Source organism: Microcebus murinus, chromosome 5 (genome assembly GCF_040939455.1).
Source record: "Microcebus murinus isolate Inina chromosome 5, M.murinus_Inina_mat1.0, whole genome shotgun sequence".
Lineage (NCBI taxonomy): Eukaryota > Metazoa > Chordata > Mammalia > Primates > Cheirogaleidae > Microcebus > Microcebus murinus.
This window is the reverse complement of record NC_134108.1, coordinates 50,472,535-50,487,655: the sequence shown is the minus strand read 5'-3', so window position 1 is coordinate 50,487,655 and position 15,121 is coordinate 50,472,535. Positions and strand designations below refer to the sequence as shown.

The following is a 15,121-nucleotide window of genomic DNA, read 5'->3' as shown; positions in this document are numbered from 1 at the left end:
AGTGTACAGCAACAGGGACATACAGCCCAGTACCTTCCTTCTTCCTCCTTGCCCACCAGAAAGATGCTCTCAAGCCACACTGCAAGAGAGGGTTAAGGATCTAAACACTATATAAAACGGTGGTGCCGAGGAAGGCTGTGTGGAGAGTCAGGCTGTGACGAGAGAAGTGTGGAGTGGTGTCTTGACAAACACAATTTCATCACATGGAGAAATCAGAGAAGAGAATTCCAGGACAGGGGAAGAGAAAGTGAAAAAAACACGGAGCCCTTGAGAATATATGAGGAAAGGCAAAAGGCTCATGTAGTCTTTTTCATTTCTATTTTTGCATATGTTTTTAATTTAATTTTTATTTATTTTTTTGCCCTACACCTTGATTTCAAATTTTTGCATATGTTTTATAATATGCATAGTGTGTCAATATAGTGGTATGTACATAATCTATGAATATATGTATAATCTATGAGCATACATATGTATACTCAAGAATTATTTATAATTAAATAATTATAAATAACATAAGAATAACATAAGAATGATATAATGGAGAACACAAGCAAAACATTTGGCAACCATTAATGTAAGCAATGGAGACTATCTGAGACTTTTAAGCACCTGAGTGACTAGATCAGTGCTATGGTTGGATGTTTTTGTCCCCTCCAAAATTCATGTTGAAATTCATCCCCAAAGCAACAATATTAAGAGGTGTGGCCTTTCATAGGTGATTAAGACACATGGGCTCTGCCCTCATGAATGTGATTGGCACTCTTAGGAGGGTAGAACAGAGTGCTCCCTTGCCCTTCCATCCCTTCCCCACATGAGGATGCAGTGTCCCTCCCCTCTGGAGGACACAGCAACCAGGGTCATCTTGAAAGCAGAGAGTATCCCTCACCAGACACCCATCCTGCTGGTGCTTTGATCTTGAACTTCCCAGCCTCCAGATCCATGAAAAATCAATTTCTATTGTTTATACATTATCCAATCTATGGTAATTTGTTATAGCAGCAGAAATGGACTAAGACAATCAGATCTGTGTCTTTAAAAGATAATCTTGGTGCAATGTGCAAAGTGGGTTAAAGGGAGGAGAAACTAAGGGCAGAGAAGTGGGGCAGAAGGCCATCACTGTGGGCCCTGTGAATGGCACTAATGAACCTCAGCAAGGGCAGCCAAGGGGTGATAGAAGAAGGCAGATGAAGGAAACTCTTTAGAAAGTAGCACCCATTAGGACCTGGTGTCCTATTTGAAGGCATGGAGTGCAGAGAATTTAGTATTCTGAAACTGTTACCCTGGACATCTGGGAAAGCAGTCATACCTTATATGAAGACAGGAGAAAGGAGAAGAAAGAGTCATGGGGATGGGGTCAAATGATGTTTTGGAAATGCTGAGTTTAGGATGCTGGTGGAACAGGTCAGTGGAGATGTCATTAAAACAGTTGAAATTCCAAACTGGAACTCAGAGGGTAGTCAGGCAAGTCCTCAGGTACATAGCCCCTCATATAATCATCCGTCCCCCTCTGTCCATACACCCACTGATCCATCCAGAAAACATGTGGGCACCTGTCTGTGCCAGGCACCATGCTCTCATGGTCAGTGGGGAAGGGGCAGTTAACAAGGAGAGGCCCCTCCTGGGCTAAGAGGGCACAGCCCTGGTGCCACTAGTGAGCACCGGTCTCTGTCATGGAGGCTCACACAACAATCTGGATGCTGTGCTCGCTTTGACAGCACATATGCTAAAATTGGAGTGACACAGAAAAGATTAGCATGGCCCCTGTGCAGGGATAACACACAAATTCATGAAGTGTTCTACTGAAAAAAATTTTTTTGATGCCTCAACCCTGGGTGGTGCAAAGGAGGAGCTGTCGCTATCAGGTAAGAAGCCCACAGTGAAGAGTGCTCACTCTCACTCTTCTCACTACAGCCCTCCCAGAAGCCCCTGGAAATCTTCAGTCATGTGGCATTGGGTGGCAGGCATGTGGATAACAAAAGTCACCAGGAAAACCCCCAGGAAAATCACTGGTCCCATGGCAAGTTGGTTCTCTTGGTGCTTCTTTGCAATGCACAGATGTCACCCACAACTGTGACAGGCCAAAGTCAAACTCAACTCACACTACCAAATGTGAGTAAGGAGAGTATTTGAGTCACGCATCACAAATAATGCATTATCAAACTTCTCCATGTTCCATAATCCCATCTTGCCCATCCATGTTTCATCATCCCATCTTGCCAAATTCAGGTGTCTAGGAAAACTTTACCGGCTAAAGTTGATAATGGCTCTGGCCTGGGACTGAAGCATGCAAGACTTTTGTGCCAACTCTGGCACTGTCCTGGATACCGCAACAATCATTGAACTTTGGGCACCTCGGTCTCTGTGCAACAAAGCTTGTTACCACCTCATAAGACAAAATCCAGTGCCTCCAAATATCAGAATTTTCAAATTCAGACCACAATAATTATTATTCATTTCAACAAGTTAATCTCTCAAGAATTGAAGGAAAACCCCAGGTTGAAGAGTTCAAGAAAACTTAATTAAAGGGATGAAAGTTAGATTAATAAATTTCATTCAAAAAGAGTCCTTAGCCTCAGGATTCTCCCTGAGTTGGCGCATGAAGCAGCTTAGGATGTCCCCTGACTTCTGGGGGGCGGGTCTGTGTCCCACTGGGAGAGTCAGAATGCACTGTGGGGCGCGGTGTTAACGCCATTGCAAGATGGCGCCGGCTTCCTGGTCACACCCATACTACAAGACTGATAAACAGGGTGAACCGCGCAGGTGTAGGGGCTTTTTCCTGTCTCTCATCAAGTATGCTAATAAGGGCTCTTGCGTGAGCCAATCAGATTCTGCCTAATGAACTTAGTGCCTATATAAGCCCGCTCCGAGAGCTCCTCGGCGTCTTCCGCACATAATCAGCTAAGCAATCCCCATTAAAGCGCTGTCAGAAGAACTCCGGTTGGTTGCCGCGTCTTCCTTGCTGGCGAGGCGGGCGTGACAATGCACACTGGGGACTGCCTCCAAGTATGAGCTCTGGGGGGCGCTAGACTATCAGCGCAGCTCTCCTTGCTGGGTTTCACTAGTTTTAAGGACTTTGTGAACATGCACTGCTGGGGGGAGGGAGGGGGCTTTTGGCTGGGGGTTGGGGAAGGAGGAAATAGGTAGAGATTCCAGTTTCCCTTTAAAAGGGATTTGGAGACATCAGATCCCCTCCTCTGCCCTGGGAGGGAGCTGGAACCTTTGTGAAGTCCCTTGGCCACCTGGAGTGAGTGCAGCAGAAATGTGACTGGCCTGACATTCAAAGAAATGTAGGTGTTTGCTAAGTGCTGAGAGGCCCACTATGAGGCATAGTTATGATAGTTTACAGGAAATGGATGAAAAAAGACGAAATGCTAAGATAAGCATTGTTCAGGAGGGAATTGTGCCCTCCACCCCACAAAAAATCACATATTGAAGCCCCAGCCCCCAGAGTGACAGTATTTGGAGACAGGGCCTTTAAGAAGGTAATTCAGGGCCAGGCATGGCGCTCTTGCCTGTACTCCTAGCACTTGGGGAGGCTTTCTGAATCAACCTACCCCAGGTCTCTCTCTAGTCCTGCCACAGCTCATCATTGTGGGGTAGGAGCAGCAACAAGCCACACTGAGCTGCAGCACTTTGAGTAAGCTGAGGGCTGCCCCCGAATGCCCCAATCAAACAGCATCAGCCTAGAGAAAAGGTGTGTCTTCTTCCATCCCGCTGAGCTCCCATCACTGATTTGCTGTTCTACAATGACATTCTAGTGACAAGAGGCCCAAGAGATAAAATTACTGACCTAAAGACTTTTATCCTGCTTATGGGGGCAGTGTGGACACAAAGTCACAAAAAGGAGGCCGAGGGTGAGTGCAATTGATGGTGCCACACAGCATCGTCCAAACAAGAGGGGCCCTTGCATCTAAACAAGCGGGGCTAGCGCCTGCTGGCTTTGAACTCAACTATGCCACAGGCTCTCCTGGGTCTCCAGCTTGCCAGCTGCAGGTCTTGGGACTTCTCAGCCTCCATAATCATGTGACCCAATTCCTTATGATAGATCCATTTGCACTTTTCTATTTGTTCTGTTTCTCTGGGGAACCCTAACTAACACACCTTCTGCATTTTTAATATTTAACTGAATCTTTAAATGGCCTATTTAAATAAATACCTTTTTAAATGAAACTTTATGTCATACATAAATTCAAATCACATATTGTCAAAAATGTAGGTATATAAACTAACTGTAAAATTAAATACACACTTATTAAAAGAGCACTCCCCTGAAAACACACACTTTTTTTTTGTTTTTACTCAGAGTCTTACTCTGTCACGCAAGCTAGAGTACAGTGGCACAATCACAGCTCACTGCAGCCTCAAACTCCCAGCCTCAAGCGATCCTCCTGCCTCAGCCTTCCAAGTTGCTAGGACTACAAGTGCATGCCACTGTGCCCAGCCAGATCCTTCTTAATTATGCATCAAAAACAATACACAATACAACAGGAAGAATGCCTTTACTATGTGTTGTGATTATCAGTTGCTACTGCATTAAAAACTACTTCAAACTTTGTGACTTGTTATATCTCGCCATTTTGTGGGTCAGGGATTCAGGAAAGGCTTGTGCGGGCAGTTTGTGGTCTGTGTGGCATCGGCTGGGGTGGCTGGGACTGGAGGGTCCACTTCCAAGATGGGTCTTCCCCATGCATCTGGTGCCTCCGTGTTTGCTGCCTTTTTCTCTCTGCCCCGGCATCCCACCCTCCAGAGCCCCTCCACGCATCTGTGGCTTCTCACAGCATGGCAGCCTCGGGGCGGTGGAGCCCAAGGCAGCCATGTGGTGGCTCCAGGCTCCAAGGCTGGGAGTTCCAAGGACTCAGGTAGAGCTGCAAGGCTCCATATGTCAGTCCTGGAATGTCACTTCTGCCAATCCTCTGAGCCAAAAAGTCACTTAGGACAGTCCAGAGTCGAGGAAAAGGGAATTAGATCCCACATGTTCATGGAAGGAACGTCAAAGAATTTGTGGCCACCTTATTCCTCTACCGTATTCTTATATATGGAACAAGGAGAAAGTCCTCAGACATGGGACTTCTACATCATAGACAAAAGTACACCGTGTGTCCACAACGAGTGCAGGAAGCAGGTCACACTGGAACACAACTGCATGTTTGGGAGTCAGACGGTCCAGTCATTGAGAGTCATTTGTACCACTTACAGGGTGACCTTGAGCCAGTTGTTCAAACTCTGGGTTTTTGTCTGTGACGTGGAACAATGATAATGTTGGAGGGCTATTGTGTGGACACCCACAGTGCCTGAAACATCCTTGTCCCTCAGTGTTAACACTTTCAAGCCAACTCATAGAACAGTAAAGATTTTACAAAAGTATTTTAGTACTATATTTGTATTAAAACCTATACATAATCTGAAGGATTATGATAGAAATGGTCTTCTCATTTAGCTTAAAGCTGCAATTTTTAGAGGAAAGTCATCAGCAAGGGTCTTCCTAAAGGGTATCCTGGAATTCCTGCCCTAATCTTTGAGAGGGCCCCGCATCATGATCATCTAAGGGAACTGGCAAAACAGAGCCATCTTTTTCCTAAGCCATAACTCACTGGCGTGCTGGGGAGCTCGGGAGGGTAGAATGAGTGGCCGTGCTGATCCAAGGCGCTCAGCAGAGCTGGTAACATCCTCTGTACAGGGGCATTTTGGAAATGTGTTAGTGTTGGCTTTATCTGGTATGATGTCCGGGGCAGAGTGGGCATTACTGGCACTTAGAAGGCAAAGACCAGGGGTCCTGGGTGTCCCACAGTGGATGAAGCAGCCCCACGCCAGGAAAGCATTGTCTCACTGCAAAAAGACCCCGCTTTTCTGAACCTAGGACTCACTTCAATTTACATATAAACGCTGTGTATTTCTACTCAGCTGTAATAGACCCTTTATTTTCCAGGAATACAGTTAGTGCCCAAATCGAGGAAGATTGTTCTCTATTTTGTTCAGAATTCCAAGAGTTCTTTACCATTTTGGAGAATCATGTCACCAACAGCAGCAGCAGCTGGTGTTACCTGAGCCACCAGCTCCCCTCGTCGGTTTTGGGCTATGTCGACGGGGTGGCCCGCACTGAGCTTCTGTGGCAGGTGCCAGCACCTGGCCACCCCACCGTTGTCCCGACTGAGGCCCCTGCACTGGAAGCGACGGTGAATCACTTTGCCTCCGTTCCTCTTTATATTTTGGTTATGACATTATATTCCGTTTTCTTAAAGTATGGGTGCGGGTGGGGAACATTACCTGGGCATTTCACTCAGGATTGTAAACAGGGTGCTAAAAAATATTTAATAAAAATAGGGCTTGAGTCTGACAGGACTGAGAGCCCATTGCTTTAAAAGAAGTTTACTGTGGATCAAAATGCCTTTCCAAGTGGAAACACCAGGGAACCATTTCCTCTCTGGAACCTGCCAGACATGGAACAGCCCAGCCGGGCCAAGCGGGAGCAGCTGGCCGTGGAGCATGAAAGGCCCTTTTCTCCTCGGCCCTCGCAGGTGAAAGGACACAGCGGCCCGTCCACGTCTCCAACCGGAGGAGGAAAGACGCGGCGGCAGACTTCATGTGGCCTCGTGGTCCTCAACACGTTCTTTAAAATAAGCCTCAGTTCCTCCACCTGTGTGTTGGAGATAAAAATGGCCTTTCCTGTGTTGGCTTCCCGTGTGGATTAAACAAGATAAATAAGCAAGATGAAGCATGTTCAGAGCGTCCCTCGGCGCCCCTGAGCATATAATGCTCAGTGGATGCAAACGTGTATTTATTACCATCCTACAGCACTTGCGGCTTACAACGCCCTCTTCCAAATACCGTTTCGTTTGAACCGCTCAGCAGTGGGAACTGACAAGGAATACCGTCCCCAGGTTGGAGGGGAGGTTCAGGGAGGCTCAGGGACGTCAGCGTACTTGCCCTGGGTCACCCTAGTCGCCATTCAACTGGCTTTTCCAAGTTGGAATCCAGGCGGCTCCATTTAGATTTATTCTGTGCAGGTCCTCAGAGGAGGAAGAAGTTACTGGAGAAGAAAGTTAGGAGAAGTTCTGGCGGGGAAAGATGCCTTTGCTAACAACTGGAGTTTCCTAACAAAGGAAGGACAGCGTCTGTGTGCTACAGAGACACCAGGGAAGCGTCTGAGCCTTGCGCTGGGAGGGAGGCCTTCGAGCAGCTAAGCAGCTGAGATTCACTTAGAGACCTCTTCTCACAGTACAGTTTTTTGCTTTTAGCTCCTCCTTTGAATGTTAGATGTTTTTCCCTCAAGCTCATTATTTTGGTTATTGTGTTCATTTTCCAGCTCTCCCAGAGGAGTGAGTGGCTAGAAAAATAGTCCAGAACTTCGGTGGATCCACAGTTTCCAGTAGAAATTTTCCTTACTCCACCCCAAATCTGTATTCTCCGGGATGAGAAAGAAAACCCCTGGAGTTTTCTGTGGAGAAAATTCTGTGGAGTTGACTGGTAGTCGATCCACAAAGCACACAGCAGAATACAGGAAATCTCTGCCAAGGGGTGGCTTAGGTTTGGGTAACATTGTCCAGGAAGCTCTGCAACCTACACTATCTGCTGTCAGAAATCTACAAGGACCAGCTGGGTCTTTGGTCCTACAGAAATCTTTTTTTGATTCGTGCATGAAAATGTCAAATAGAGTCATAAAACCAATGACATAACCCATACCCAGAGACATACATTTTTAAATGATTATACTTCCAGTTTATTCTACACTACCCTGGTCTCAAGCCAATTAATAAGAACACAATTTCTCAGAACTTGACCTGAGCAGATATTAGGGTGGCTTCCAGGGAATTGTGTATTAGACGCACCTCTCTGAATGGATTTTTTTCTTATTCTGCTATCTGAGCACTTTTAGTGGCTTTATTCTTGACTGGGCTCATGCCAAACAAACCTCTAACTAAAAGGGAGGGTACTAGACAGAAAGAAAGAACCAGTCCTCTACCCCATCGCATAACATCGGCCCCCCCACATTCTCACACACATCACCCCGCAAATGGAGTTGCTAACTTCACATCCCTGGAGAGAGTTTATACTCACCTGGGCTCATTAAGGCAACACACAGTTGTACAGCTTCTCACTGTGGGACCAATTAACCATGTCCACATCAGGCACCAACAGAACCCCACCATGCCATTTGCATTCTTTATTTATGTTAAGTCTTTACTATTAATTATGTTATAAACACTCAAAACAAGAGCTGTATTTTCACACTGTTGGTGGTGATTTCAAGCATTAGAACCAGGTTTTTTTTTCCCACTGTTTCTATGCTTTGATTGTAATTTGCACACCCAAACTGTAAGCTATTTACAGCCTTCTACTTGAAGATTTTTACAAATGAGGTCTTGAAAGTAATATCATCAAATATGCTTGAACATCTTTTTGGCATCTGAAAGGGAGAACTCCCAATACAAAGGGCAACACGCAGAGGTCCATGAGTGTGACCCCTAACTTTCAAGGCAAACTCCCCTGGCACAGGCCACAGTGGCAACAGCATGAACGAAACCTCGCTCAGTGACCACAGGTTTCTCACGACTGAAGAACAATAGAAATCTATTCCCACAGTGGAGTTCTTTACTGATCAATAAACTCAAGGCTTCATGCAACATTTTTTAGTTATTCTTTTATGGATTAGACGGCATGCTTTCATAGCTGATTATTTGATAAAGCCTTGGCATCACCCTGACTTCCCAATACTGAGAGCAATGAATCCTAAAGGACTGTGAAGGAAAGGGGTCAGCCTCTTCTTTGGAAGGCCACAAAGAATGAGCCTGATTCTTGTAGTCCTGTAATATCTCAGAAATGGTTAGGCCCAAAGGGATTGTTTAAGTGACATGAACTCCAAAACTAAAAGCATGAATCCCCTGCGTTGGTTTTCGCCTTGTGTTTTTCTCTTCAGTTCTTCCTTTCCTCATTCACCAAGGCAAAAGCTGCCTGTCAAAACAGGATTGAAATCCTGAGGCCAGCCCTGGGCAGGCTGGAAGGCTGCATCCAAGGCAGAACCCCCACCACGGCCTCTCACGGCGCTCTAGCCGCCCAGCGAGAGGGCTCGGGCTGGCTCAGGACACCAGGGAAAAATACACTCCTTAGTGTTAAACCCTGGTTTTCTCATCAGAGCAATGATGTCCCAGAATGACCTGTGGACAAAAGAGGAAAGGAAAAGAGAAGTCTTTTCTTCAACCCAAAAGAAAAATACCCTAAGGTCTATGAGCCGAGAGCCATATGCCACTCTTAGCTATTATAAATCCTTTCTGAACTGCACCAGGGATCTAGGCGGGACAATGACAGTCAAGTCCTCGTTGGAAGAGAGAAGGAATAGGTGCCCTACTCTGTGCTTTGTCCCAGCACCTCTTTGCTCAGCGCCACTTTCCCCGGGCTGGATTTGGACCCAACCAGGGCAATTTTTTGCTTTGCCCAGTTCAGTATTAGTCCCCAAGTTTAGCACCCATCTTCGTGAAAGGCAGCACATTTCCTTAGGATTCCTTTCAAACCATGTGTTTCCACTCTGAAAGAATGAGGGCTCTTGCTGTATTATGGTCAGCACAAGAAGAGAAAAGGGTCCTGGGCTTTTGTTACCAGATATTCAGCTCCCAAAACTTGAGCCACTGATGTAGGGCTAAGCACACAATGTCACCACCTTTCAAAGGGTACCATTGACACTATTTTTCCCTGGCACACTAGTTTTCTAATAACAGCCAACTCTATTCCTCTGCTTCTGTCTTGCATGCCTTATGGAGAAAGGAAGACCACTCCTCAGGCAGGAATGTGCTGTCATTCTTGAAAATCAGCAACAGTGGAACCAAGTTCCATTTATCAATAAATGCAGCTGCCAAAAAAAAAAAAAAAAGAATTGCACATCTGTCTCCCCACACACAGAAATGTAGGTAGAACATGTGTGAGTTGATGGAAGACCAAAGAGAAGTTTTCATAGTTCCATATCACCAGGCTCCCTGGAAAACACAACTGGTACAACTAGTGTAGTAATAATAACCCTGGGGAAACCTGCAGTGTAGACCTCAGGATATATTCCTGTTGCTTCAATGTCAAACAGACTCAGTGGAATGACTTTTCAACTTAATACAAACTGAGAGCTGCCAGTGGGTAATAAATTCCTTTCTGTCCTAAAATAGTAGCCTGAGAAGTAATCATCCCAAGAAGCAAGAGGTGTTTTATCTCCCTGGGGGTAGCAAAGGGCCTCTCCTGATTGCTAAGTGAGGGTTTATTCCAGAATGCACAAACGCCACTTGCTGCTGAGCAAGGGTGTTCTTGTCTGTGTCAGAAGTGCCTGCTTCACCCAGCAGGAAGCCTCGTCACCAGCATCCCGTCCCGGCCAAGCGTCTTGGCTGAGAGAAGCAGGAGCCCAGCAATGCTAATGTTGGAAGAATCCAGAGGGACGAGAGAGGTCTGACTTCTGAAGGGGTGATGTGCATCCATCACCACTCACCTTCTAGCCGCTGTGGCCAAATGGCAGCGCCCTCAAGAAGCTGTCCCTGAGTGGCGGCCTCCAGTGACCAGTAGCACTGGAAGTGTGTGTGTGTGTGTGTGCGTGTGCGTGTGCGCCCAGGTGGGGTTGTTTGGGGGCAGGCTGCTCTGAAATGCCGAATGCTCTATGCTTCTTCAGACATTAACGTATGTACATGAGAACAAGCCTACATCGCAAGCCATGGTGAGAATGTCCAAAATGGCCCCAAAGCTCCTCTTCTTCAAGTCTCAATCTAAAGCTCAGCATCTGAGAAACCACAGTGAGAGTTTCCAGAAATATGAAGGAACAAACCCTTGCCAGAACTGAAACCGAGATGAATGCAACGACAATGAAAAACACTTAGAACCCGTGGGCTGGCAGCCAAAGCGCTCAGACTGGGTATGGGCGTACCAACAAATGCAGGGTTCACCATCACGATTTACAGCAGAGACTCTAGCAGGGATTCAGAGCAGAAACCAGAGTACTGTGCTCTTGCAAAGGCAGAGATTTGGGGGTGGGGGGACATAGAGGGAGATAGAAAAGGAAAAATGAAGAAAGAGAAAGCAACACATTCAAATGCAATTCAAACATTCCAAGCTACTCTTTTGACCTCAGACATTTTACTATGATTTGGGTGATCCTAATGGTCTTTGAATCACGTTGGAAAATGTCACAATAGATTTTTGAATTAAAATCCAGTAGGTTTGCCAAAAGACCAATTGTTAAAAATTGGCAGCATTCCAGGGAACTTACTAAGCTGCATACTGCCCGGGGTTGAGAGAATTGCTAATTTCAGAGAAAGTTAATTATCACCTTATTGATAAAAGGGTAATTTTTAAAGCTTCTGGTGTGGCTTTTGTGAGTCATTAATTAAAATTTAGAGTAATTTACTAGACACCCTGGTGGCTTCTGTTACATTATATCTACACCAAACCCTTTGGTTTTTTTCTCCCAGGGATGTTTTTAATCCCCCTCTGTCTGTCCTCACCTGTCTGCTTTTGAAGGCAACAAAAACATAAAAATTGTGTAAATCTGAAACTAGCCTTTTGGGAGATTGCAGGATTAAGAAATAAATTGTCCAGGGAGGCATTTTTAAAATGCTCCTTCCTAGAAATGTCAGATTTGCCCACCAAAAGAAAGGAGTTTGTGCGATCACCCCAGAAAGAATTGCTTTCACAAACTTCATACCCAAAATGTTAGAGCAGATTTTATGCTCCTTGATAACTAGATTAAAAGAGGATCCTCCCTCATCTCCTTATCCTTCTTTCCCATTCCATCCCCAGATAAGACCTGAGGGGTCAGAGGGAGAATGAACTGGAGGTGCTTGGAATTCTAAAGCTCCCGGCCCAGCGTGACGAGGGGCAGTGTCCCCTCCCACTGTCTCCAGGAAGTGTGGGCTGCCGTGAGCACAGCCGGGCTCCCTGGCGTCCACCCATGTGATGTGGAGGCTTGGGGGGCAGGGGGCACAGACTTGGGGAGGAAAACTGTCCTGCTAAGCTCCAGCAGGGCCCCCGGGAGTGCGTTCCCTGCTCCAGCCACCACCTACGCCCGGACCAAATGTTGCTCCAAGGATGAGTGGATGTGTGTGATGTGTCTTCGGGCCACACAAAATCATAAACAGACGTACGAAACACTCTCAATGCAACTCCCTAGAATCACGTAAAGGTTGGTCCTCTCTGAGCATTCCTTGTTATGATTTCAGAGAACTTCTGTTATGTCTCCTTAAACTTTCGGACGTTAAGAATTTGAGACCCAGAATTACATAAATATAAAAGCCACCCCATTCTGAGAGATTTAAGGCAATCTGGTTGTGATTGTTCCCATCATTCAAAATGATTTAAATTTTAAAATTCTGTCTTTGCATTTTGGGGTATTGGTTGAATTTTTATAACAGGCAAATGTTATCGAAAGTTCTTTCAGCAGGGTGACAGTATTTGGGTTTGGCTTGTTTTCTAGTGGCTCATCTGCTCAGCTTACCTGCTGCTAGAGCACAGCCCTTCACCCTCAGCCCCCAGGAGCCTGAGAACCAGAAAGTGAAACTGCTTCTGATGGTTTCCCTAGCCTCGAAAATACACCACCAAAAGCAAAGAAATGACGAAAAGCAATTTACTCTTGTTTCTCTTCTTGTTTTCTTGTCTTTCTATTACTGTTCATTTACCCTTTTTTTGCACCAAAAATACAAATGATTTTGGTGGCACAGGGAAGAAATGTAAACATGTTAAACATAAAAGAACTGGGCTTTTGTGGGATTTGTACCTTTCTTATAATTCCACAAATCGAGCAGGCTGATAAATTTACCAAAATATTAAAGTTCCTCCACATAATTTAAAGAGCTAAAGAAAAACGTTCATATTTTTTTGCAAATCTGTCACAAATATGTTTAAAACATAAAGACTTTGAAGCCACCAAACAACTTCCCTAAAACTGAAGGTTCTGCGTTAACGTTTTGTTTAGACAGTCACTCAGGACTGATTTTCTAGGCAATCTTCATCCACCCAGCTGCTGCTATTCAAGTAGCCTCTCGTTTTTTCAGGTCACTTCTACCAAGCAACACAAAAAAATATTGTGTACCACAGATAGTTTACCACACTAAGAATTCCTTTATAGTTACTTTTTTATTTTTATGCTTTCACTGCACGTATCCTATTATGTTTTTTTAAAAAAAAGTATTGAGAAAAAAGCAGCTCTGTCCCTCACTCTTCAAACATGATTCTTCTGGTTGAAAGTGAAGAAAAACAGAATCCACAACAAACATCTCGATTCTGAAGCGCCTGCATGACTTTCCCATGCACCACGGTGTCTTAAACCCAACGACAAAGCCACTTTCTCAGAAAGCGACCGACTGTCTAACGAGTACCGTCATGGAATCTGGAGACAACACAATGAGCCGCCTCGCGTTCACTGTCACAGAGAGTGGAAGGAACTTTGACTCAAGCACATCAACTATCGTAAAACAACTCACTCAGCAGCCTGCACCTCAGCCTCGCACTCTGGTTCTGTCCAGCCAGCAGGCAACCTGCATGGGACACCTCGTGCCTCAGGGGAACCCGTGGAAGCTGGCTCGAGGCGCACAGTGCTCCACCCGAGAAGGAGGTGACTGTATTTGAACTTGGGAAAACTGCTCCTAACACTCAACAGTTACCTGTTTGTCTCCCCACACCCCCACCACAAAACTAACTAGCACCAGCAACTAGCAATAATTACTATTCTCATCTATGCCTTGTAAATTAGGAAAAGCCATCACAAAAACACATGAAATATTCCAACGGGGATATTCCAAATAAAATTCAGTTTAAAAAAACCACTTTTATGTGTTCATAACATACCAATTTTAATAATCAAATTTTAGGTAAATATTTTTATCCCAAGACATAGTACAATTTTTTAAATAAAAAGCAAAGCAAAGCAAAATTAACTCGGGCTGGTGAGGAGGGGGAAGTTAGCTGGTTATTTGAGTCCACATTTGGAAAATAAAATAACTTTCTCTGTATTTAAATGCAGAGTTAAACAGTAATGAATGTGTATATAACCAAAATTTATAAACTATATAATTCCATGCTACATCTTCCCCTCTGAGATCTGGTTAAGAAATTTAAACATTTTATTTTGCAGAGGAGGAACTAAAGTTTACCTACTGGGCTCAGTGGTTTTAGTGCAGGACACTCGGGCATTGCCATAGACATAGGCATGCAACCCAGAAAAACTAAAACAGGTAACCTGTCATGCTGACAGTTAAAAGAGAAGGATCCCGTGTCAACAGCACACCCTTACCTACAGCTGTTCACCAGAGCCCTGATCAGGTTGTTTACCAGGTCAGGAGTGTTGACTCAGAAGACAGATGACTTTCGGCACATGCAAACCGAGTATTACAAAAGCTATCTTCCACCCGTGTGTTAGTAGCTCACAGTTAGTCTCCAGCAGCCCGGCTCTCCGGCTGCAAACATCTCATTAGACTAATGCATTCAGCACAGGCAGAAAACTCGATTTACCATAGCTACAGCAATGAATTTCCATTACGATGACAGCTTCAACCACATCATGTCCGGAAAACCAGCCAACCACTGGCTTTTAAAGAACACACACATTTTACATGCAGAAAACGAGGCCTCTGTGTGTGCGTGTGTGTGTGTGTGTGTGTGTGTTTCTCGTGTTTCCTTCCTCCTAGCAGCTCAACTAAGAGAAACGTGCAGTGGAGCTTTTTGTCGACATGAGCTGCAAGGTAATGACACTTCTGCTTCTTTGGTAGTTACGTCCTTGTAATAACCTGAATTATGTCACAATTGTCAGAATGGGTGTTTCCAACATTTCAGTTTTCATTGCCCCTCCTCTGTTGCCATAGAAACCAGACTGTAACATCATCTCTTTGTCCCAGTCCTGCAGCAGTAGGGGCCAACACTGGGCTTATGAGATATTGGTGATCTGAGAGAGCGAATGTTTGACTTTGGACAAATAAAACAAAAAGAAATATCCTGACAGCATCATTGTTCAGGAGAGCCTGTGCATTTCCCAGGTGAATGCACCATGGTGGTACACATTAACTCTGCAGCTACCTACAGCACATGTGTACAATTCATTAAAGCTGCGCCCTGACTTCGGCTCCAGACCTGTGCGTGTAGGTGCACAAGCGTTTCTACCCTTCTC

The 15,121-nt window shown here is 45.2% G+C and overlaps 1 protein-coding gene and 1 pseudogene across 2 annotated transcripts in view; one reads left to right on the top strand and one right to left on the bottom strand.

The window, feature by feature from the left end:
- The window catches only part of SCML4 (Scm polycomb group protein like 4), a 106,197-nt gene extending 91,707 nt beyond the window's left edge, over positions 1 to 14,490 (bottom strand). The window contains exon 1 of one of the 2 annotated variants that reach the window (XM_012753216.2): positions 14,470 to 14,490. The gene's annotated coding sequence lies outside the window, so the exon portion shown is untranslated. Of the gene's footprint in view, positions 1 to 14,251; positions 14,444 to 14,469 lie in introns of those variants that run through there. The other variant, XM_012753218.2, reaches the window with a different exon arrangement.
- Positions 1,703 to 1,817, top strand: LOC142871221 (uncharacterized; annotated as a pseudogene).
- Positions 14,491 to 15,121: the final 631 nt, after the last annotated feature.